This window comes from Canis aureus, chromosome 25 (assembly GCF_053574225.1).
Source record: "Canis aureus isolate CA01 chromosome 25, VMU_Caureus_v.1.0, whole genome shotgun sequence".
In the NCBI taxonomy this organism is placed as follows: domain Eukaryota; kingdom Metazoa; phylum Chordata; class Mammalia; order Carnivora; family Canidae; genus Canis; species Canis aureus.
The window spans coordinates 7,233,142-7,242,210 of NC_135635.1; the positions used below are offsets into that span (position 1 = coordinate 7,233,142).

General features: G+C 40.3%; 1 long non-coding RNA gene across 1 annotated transcript; it reads left to right on the forward strand.

Moving 5' to 3' along the window:
• The first annotated feature begins 7,385 nt into the window (after window positions 1-7,385).
• LOC144297586 (uncharacterized) lies at window positions 7,386-8,776 on the forward strand. The gene is made up of 3 exons (XR_013364552.1): window positions 7,386-7,493; window positions 7,668-7,819; window positions 8,465-8,776. It is a non-coding gene; the product is annotated as an uncharacterized LOC144297586 (long non-coding RNA).
• Window positions 8,777-9,069: the final 293 nt, after the last annotated feature.

The window sequence follows — 9,069 nt, forward strand, 5'->3', positions numbered from 1 at the left end:
TGCAGACTACAGAGATGGAGACAGACACCGGGCAATGGCAGGACTGTGTACTGTGGTAGTGGCATGCTGTGAAGGTTAGGATGGGCTAGTTGCTGTAACAAACAGGCCCATGACTCAGCTCGGTAGACATTTATTTCTCTCTTGTATTATAGACTCATGCAGGTGTTTGGAAGGCAGTCGTCACATGGCTCCAACAATCTCCATGGCCTTGGAGTTCTCTGATGGATCCTCAGCAGCTAGCCAACAGATGGAGGGAAGAGAAAACTGCACAGGAATGTTTTCTGGGCTAGGTTTGAAAGTGGTGCCCACAAGCCATTTGTCAGAGCTTAGTCACATTGTTTCTGCATAATGCCATGGCTGGGCAGCCACTTTCTGGCCACCATTCTACACAATGGAAGGGGAGTATTAGTCCTTTGGTGAACAGTCAACTGTTTCTGGGACTTAAACACAGAGGAGGACTGTAATGGGAGCCCAGATGAGAGAGAAACCTAACTGTGTGTGTGTGTGGTGGGGGAGGGAAGAGATATTATAGCAATGGATGGCTTCCCAGAAGAATTGATATTCAGACTGCATTTGAAAAAAAAAATTAAGTCAGGATGGCAGTGAGAAAAGACTTGATTAAAATAGTAGAAACAGCACATGCAAGGGCACTGGGGTATTCCTTCATCTGTCTATCCAACAAACCTTTACAAAAGTGCCTTTAAGTTGCCAGGAATATTTTCAAATGCTGGGAATGCTACTACACATAGATAGACAAATTTTCCATGCTCACTACCCTGTATTCTAGTGAAGGGAGACAAACCATAAACAAACGAGCAAAAAAAGTACAGAACTTGTTATACGGGGGAGAACGGCATGTCTTTAAGTAGGACTGGAGCTAGGTTGTATGTTGAAAGTGGTGATGCTGGAAGTGAGAAATGATGAGATTGGGGGAGAGAGAAAAGGCCAGCTAGGAAAGGGCCTTTCATGCGGGAAGGGGCATTAGGAAGAGGAGATGGGCTCAGCTTTGAATTATGGAAAGGTCTTTTGTTTTTTAAAATGTATTTATACAACATCACAGAAAAAAGCAAAAAAAAAAATAGAATCCCTACTTTGCATTCTTTTATTAGACAGCAGTGGGCACAATTTATTGACTTAATGTTATTTGATTTATACATTTAGGTTAGTTGGCTTCACTATTTCCATATCTTACATCCTCCATCTGTCTTGGTTTGGGTTGGCCCTTGAAGTTGCCGGACCAGGGAGCTAGCACAGGACAGCGCAGGGAAACTCCTCAGAGCCTTTGGTTGGCCCCCACCACTGTCTCTGAGCCAGGCCAGAGCCAGAACCACTCCCTTGAGGTGCTCCTTTCTTTTGAGCTCTTCACATTTCACTTTCTTTCATCCCTCAAATGCGATGGCTCAACCTTCTTCACGACCAAGCTGGAATTCTAGCTAACATCTTTGATTTTGAACTAAAATTAAAAAAAAAAAATCAAATAGTAATGGATAACTTAGAACTGATTTACTATTCTTTTTTTTTTTTTAAGATTTCATTTATTTATTCATGAGAGACAGAGAGAGGGACAGAGACATAGGCAGAGGGAGAAGCAGGCTCCCTATGAGGAACCCGATGCAGGACTTGATCCCAGGACCCCAGGATCACGACCTGAGCCAAAGGCAGATGCTTAACCACTGAGCCACCCAGGCAGCCCTGATTTGCTATTCTAATAGAAGTGTACAGATATATTTGGGGACTAGGAAAGAAAAAGAGTATTGAAGTTAACAACTGCAATTATTATTATACAGAACAGCTTTCTTGAAGACCAGAGCTTCAATCTTCATATGTTTTTAAATTAACTTACAAATGATGTGACTAAACGTGCCTATTCCCTGATTACAGCTTTGTGTGCTGCTGTGGCTCCTGGCAGTTTTAGCATGTGATTTTGTAGTAATGCTTTGTAATAGGAACATGGCTGTCTTTTGAAAGATATTTAAAATATTCCTCAGAATAAGTATGACCATCAACTGGGAAGGAGACTGTTAGAAAGAGAGTTTGTTTTCCTAAGGTATATCATTAGTACTAGTGGTTTTATGTTCAAGACCTTCCCCCCTTAGGTAGAAAAACGGAAGCACAATAATCAAGGCAGAACATTATGCTTGTCATCTTCCAGATTCAAATGATTGGGCTCTAACCTGAGCATAATGAAATTTCAAAGATGAAGTGAGTTGCCAGAAGTGCAATTGCTTAGAGCATGGAGGAAGGAAGGAAAAGCGTCAGAGAGGCATCCCATGATAACTCAACTTACTCCAAATGTTCTGGAAATGTGACAGATGCTGCTGCTAAGGTAGGGTTCAGGTTGTGGAGCATTCCCTCTGGGCAGCACTGGGAGGTGTCACTGTGAAAGGAGCTGGGCTCTTACACCTACCTACCCACTGGCAAAGGAAAGGAAGCAGGAAGTTTGGAGACTGACTTGTTTCCATAGTGAAGCCAGACAAATTCAGGCAGAGATCAGAAGCCTGAAATAAACAGTCCTTCAAAGCTCAAGGTGTCCAAGAAAGAAAACTCACTTCCTTTCTGTTGTTTTTACTGAGAAACTATGTGCTAGATATGAGTATGAATTGAAAACCAGTGTTATCGATTGCTTATTTATTTATTCAAACTCACACTTACTGAGTATCTTCCATGTGCTAGAAATGGGGCCTTGACCCTAAAGGTCTGAAGATGAATAAGATGAATAGTGTTTTACCTTCCAAGGCTCAAAAATCCAGCAGGAAGTGGATTAATCTATTTGTTTAAATTTGTCATTTAAACAAATAGATTTAATTTGGTAAGATAAGTGCTAATAGAGGTATACACAAAATGCCAAGGGAAACCATTCTAAGACGAGCTCAGTGAAGTCGGAAAAGTTTTCATAGATGATACGATATTTGAGTAGATTAAACTTATCTTCCTTTATCTATCTAAATTCAAATGAAAATCAATAAACATGAACAGATTTGCTATTCAGCACTTCTTAACTACCCAAACCACAAAGGACAAGAAAATAGTTTCTAAACCTGGCACCCATCAGATTCACCTGTGGGGCCGAACAAAATTTCTATGACCTTCAAACATAGGAAAAGACTCGTGACTAAACTCACAATAAAATAAATGCAAATTATTTGTTAGAATGGTAAAAAATAAAACCCATTCTGTTTGTGAGACTTGTGGGGGAAACAGATCCTTTCATGTGTTGGTGGTGGGAATGCAAACCGATTCTAAGCAGGAGAATTTGACAATACATTATAGAATAATAAATTAAAGAAGCATTTATTCTTTGGCTCAGCAATTTCACTTCTAAAAATGTATCCTAAACATATACCTGTGTAAGTACAAAATAACACGCATGTGTAAAATTATTCGTCGTGGCTTGCATTTTCTCTTTCTTTCTTTTTCTTCTTTCTTCTTTCTTTCTTTCTTTCTTTCTTTCTTTCTTTTCTCTCTCTCATACTCTTTCTATAATTTGAAAGTATTGGATAACTGAAATGAGCATTAGTAGAGGGTTGCAGGATGAATCCTAATACAGCTACTTAATGGAGCACTATGCAGCCATGAAAGGAATGAGGAAGATCTCCATGTACTGATGTGAAATGCTACCCAGAATACTTTGTTAATTGTAAAAAAAAAAACAAATAAATAAAAAATAAATAAATAAATAAATAAATAAAACACCAAATGAAGAACAGTGTGTGCTATACTACTTTTACTCAAGAAGAGAGGACATAAGAATTCATGTATTTTTTTCTTTATTTTGCTCCTCACAAACCACTGGAAGTTTAAAATCAGAACTAATAAAAATGGTAACCTATCTAAAACTTAAAATCATCTCACAAGTTAAAGAAAATTGCAAGTCTGGTGCAAATAACTTTTTTTCAGAATGATTTAGAGTAAATTGCTGAAATGGTGCTTCCTTCACACCCCAAAAATTTAGCGCGTGTTTCCCTGAAACATGCTACGCTCACCACATCAGGACAGTAACATGGAAACATGGTAAGTGTGGAATCACTAGGCCCCATCCAAGTTTCAGTCTCTGAGTGTCCTTTAGAATAAGAGAGTCCTTGCTGAGAATCACATGCTACATTTAGTGTCAGGTCTCATAAAGTCTGGAGCAGTTCCTCAGTCTTTATTCTATGACCTTCTGAAGATTTTGAATATTGCCAACCCATTATGTTGAAGAATATCTCTTGATTTGGATTGTCCGATGTTTCTCATGATTAGATTCAAGGCTGTGCATTTGGGGATAAACATAACAAAAATGATGTGTGTTCTCGTTTCATAATTTCAAGTTGTCTGTTACCGATGATGTCGACTTTGATCACTAGATCAAGATGGTCCACAACAGTTACTCTTTTTCTGTTTGTGATTATTTTGTAAGTAGTTCATGGGAAGGGACTTTGAAAGTGTGTAAATATCCTGTTCCTCAAGAAACTTTGGATTAATTAATTCATATCATGGTTTCCTATATTACTCATAGATTATGGTTTGTTATTATCATTATTTGGAGGCCAAACTGTGCCAAATTTGACTAGTAGGAGACCCTACAAGATGGCTTATGTGTCTTTTTGAGATGGTTTCATTATTCTTGGAGTACTTCCATGCTTTCTGGCACAAGGTGTTCTAATGTTGGACTTTCCCTGCCCCAGCCCTGGAATCAGCCACTTCTCCAAGGATACCTGGTTCCTTTTACTGGAGAATGATGTTTAGAAACTAAGATTTATGTGATAGCTGTGCTTATTATTTTTGTGGTGTCTGCTTTAAGGCCATATTAGTGGACAGATGAAGCTATATATATATATATTTGCATGTGCATAAATTTACATCTATCTTTATTTCTGTGTCTGTGAGTATATTTTGGAAATTGAGGTCACCTTAATAGCTTCAGTTTCTATTTAATATCACAGGTTTCATTCTCGTTTTCTTCCTTTCTATTATTTGTTACATCTCTCTCTGACACTAATTTGGCTTCCATTTTCCTTATTTGCCTAATCCACCTTTTTGTAATCAATCTCCCGCCTTCCATCTGCTTAAAGTAGAAGCTCTGTATTGTTAAATTTGAATTGGAAATCTCTGCATAAACATATGATTTAAAAATACACGCATGCGTATTTCCTCCTACCTTTATCCATTGAAGGGCCTAGAAGCATTGACAATCCAGTGGCAGTGAGTAACCCCTAGCACCCAGATTTTGCTACCATTTAGCAAAATTACTCTTTAGAGAAATGGCTGATTCTGGGTCTGGGTGAGGGAATGAGCCTGGGATACCTTGCTGGGCTAAGAAAGAGCCAATATGAAGGGCAAAGATGGAAAAATTAGAACTTCAAAAAGAGTCACTACAATGGGATGAAACATGCTCACTATACAAATCTGTAAGTGTCTAAAATGATACTCAGAAAAGAGAAAACCAAAGACAAAACAAACAAAACACAATACCGTTTGCCACCTACTCTTTACTCTGAAAAGTGAGAATTCAAGCTAAATAATTATTTACTCTGCCTTTCCAGGAGGAGCAGTTGATCAGATAAATTTCTCTCTTGCTCTCTCTCTGTCTCACAAAGATCATCAGCTAATAAATACAGAATGAATGATAGAAATAGAAAAAAATCACCATTTTCTCAACCCCTAATGAAGGAATTGATTGAGGCCAAAATCATCAGAGGATGATAAAGCCATCAGGTGATATACTGATGGAGAATTGGATAGTATAGTGCAGCTGAAGTATTACTCTACAAATGATCTGAAGGTTTAAAAAGAAAATGGAAATTTACTAGTGGAGGGGGGAAACCAGCTCTGGCTTACCAATAATGGCTCAGTTAGATGTGATGTGCCTCACGATGTGTTGCAACGTCATATAGCATAAATAATGATATCTTGCTTAAAATATTTACCTCGATGTAATCCAGCCTCTAGATCCAAACTCTAGTTTACAGGGAATGCATGCGTGAGTGGAATAAGTTACACGACACTACAAAACCAGAAAGTCAGCCATTCCAAGGGACACCTGGCCTGGTCTCTCCAAGTTAATGTCATGCCAAAGAATGGGGAAGGGGAGCATTGTTTTAGGCTATAAATGACTTAAGAGATATATTAACTGTACATAATGTGGATTGGATCTTGGTAGGGCTAAAATGGGAGTAACATACATTTTTGGAGAAACTGGCAAAATTTGAATATAGATTAGGTATTAGATAATAATAAGGAATTAATATGATTTTTCAAAGCTGCATAATGGTATTGATTTTAACAAGGGAAATATTTGTATTTTAGTGATGTTCATATAATTTATTAAAGATACTTTAGTAAAAAATTTGAGGTAAATATAAAAATGTGAACAACAGTTAACCTAGATAATAGGCATATGGGTGTCATTATACTCTATTTTTCTACATGTTTGAAAATATCATAATAAAAAGTTAAAAGTAATTCTGACTCCCAGTCCCCAACCCAGATCTACTGAATGAGCCTAACCCTTAGTTGTCATCTTATTTTGTCAAGTATGCTATCTCAGTGAGGGAATGGATGAACAAATGTCTTTTTCAAAGTGTAATCTTCTTCCACAAATACTGACCAGGTCCCTCTTGAGGGTCAAGTACTTTTCTAGGTCCTAAAGATTCAGCAGTGAACAAACAGATACAAGGGATCTGAAATCCTTGGAACTTAGTATCTTGCCTTCTCCATAGTAGGACTTTTTAAAAACAAACAAACAATTTTTTTTAAAGATTATATTTATTTATTCATGAGAGACACACACAGAGAGGCAGAGACACAGGCAGAGGGAGAAGCAGGCTCCCTGTGGGAAGCCCGACTCGATCTCAGGACTCCGGGATCATGACCTGAGCCGAAGACAGACTCTCAACCGCTGAGCCACCCAGGTGTCCCAAACAAACAAACTTTAAAAAATTGTTAAACATAATAAAAAACACAGAAAACAGATGGACAGTTTTATGACCTGTTGGACAGTACCACCCCTGCCCCACACAGGACCCAGAGCCTTCTCAGTGAGCCAGGACCCTTCCATGCCCCCCCCCACAACCCCCAAGACACAACCCTCTTCCTCCCCAGAAGAGTAGGTTTTAGAAGGCTATGGCAAGTTCAGAACCCTGCCCTTAGTATTCTTCTGAGTATTACTCTACCCCTCAGAAGTAAAGTTTTACATTTCTCCTTTGGTTCAAAAGATTTTCATCTCAAAGTTTTACAAAACAGTACAATTCAGACATGCCTTATTAGACATGCGATTTTCACTTTATCATATCAAGGAGATGGAGCAGCTCTGGGGCAGACTCATTCTTGATTCACAGCTAATTCCGAGAACATAATGTCATAAAGGATCTTCAGATGCAAACGCATAATTCTATCGTGGTGGAGTGAAGAAATTAAAATGTTATTTAAAGTAACCTCAATGCCAGCTTCAGTGAATAAAGTTAGGGTCTCAAGAGACTGTCTGCAGAGTCATTATGTTGTAACACTGTTAAAAGGTGACCCGAGGCATTGCTCATTACCTGGGCTGCCTGAATCAAATGAGAAATAAGCTTCTCTCCCTAAAACACACACACACACACACACACACACACACACACACACACACACACAAATTGAGAAATTTAATCTTCTCCCTGTTTTATTTGACTTTTTTTCTCTTCTAATTTAAGTCATTCAGTTCCAGACCGGAAATATTATAAAAATGGGCAACGTGTTCCCTGTCCAGCTGTTCTCAGAATGCCCAGATCTTGGCAACCACAACAAGGATCGAAAAGTAGAGATACGTGCATTTCGTCTGGAAGTTTCAAAGCTCTCATCCCAGGTAATTTTACATGCACAATGACACACCATCTTCACCAGGCTGTGGTGTGCGCTGAATACAATAACAAGCACGTAGTGTGGGGTGGGGGCGTACCCCAGGAGAGTTTGTGGGTGGCTGAGGTGGTGGGGAGGGTCCCAGACTGGGTGGGAACTGGGCTCCCCTTCCAGCAACTCCATCTCCTACCTGGATGGCCATGGGCCCACCTCTGTGTGGTGAAGCCTCAGCCCCCTCCTGGGTGAGTGGAAGCAGATTCCTCACAGGGATGCTGTGAGGATTCATGAGGACACCTGCCACCGCCTGGGGGCTACTGTGGGCCACCGTGCTCCTCCCACCTGCTATCTCCTGTGTTCTCGACGTTCCTACCTGTCCCTCCATTACTCAAGAATGACTAGAAAATGGAGGAAGCCTAAGCATTTCTGAAAAGGGCGCGCTTTGCCCTTTCCACTCCCGGGCCCCCAGAGAGGAGGCTGCTCGACTGCATCCTGAGTCCTCAACCAACAGTTTTAATCTCTTCCCAATTACTTAATCTCTCTACACCTGAATTTCCTCACGTACGAAATGGAGATGAAGAGAGTATTTCCCCACTGGGCTGTAGTGAGGATTAAATGAGACGACGAGTTCTTGCTTTTATGAATGCTGTTCCAGGAACGTTCCACAGAGTCTGGAGCCTGAGGCCCAGCGGCCAAGTGGCGGCCTTCACTGTGCTTCGAGGACCCCCATCTCACCCCTCCTGGTCTGAAGGAGGGGGGCACGATTTGGAGGCAGCTGGGGTTACAGGATGACAAATGTCGCCTGCAGGACGCAATGGGAGCTCCCACAGCAAGGCCTGGAAAACATTAGTGAGAGATGGGGAAGACACAATCGCATTACCCTTCTCTTTCTATCCATCACTGCCTTTCTCTAGTCAATAAATGTCTCCCAGCTATTGCCTCTCGGCCTCTTCCTTGGGGTTTAGAGCTTGACACGTTAGATTTTAATGAGGAAGAATAGCCACATTTGGCTTTTTTATCTTCTCTCCTTGAGCAAAGCCTTATATTTGGTTGCTTTCCGGAAGAAAAATAAAAGTGTATCATGTTGTTAGTCTTGGACTGGACATTAAATAAAAACAATCAAATGGAAACAAAATGTCAGCAATCGGCTCTGAGGTCTCAGGGGCAAGCTTCCTGGCCACCGAGGCACTGGGAAGTGTGGCTCCTCACAGAAGGAGCATGGGCTGTTGCTTTCCCAAAGTCTTGGAGGGCCTACCGTCG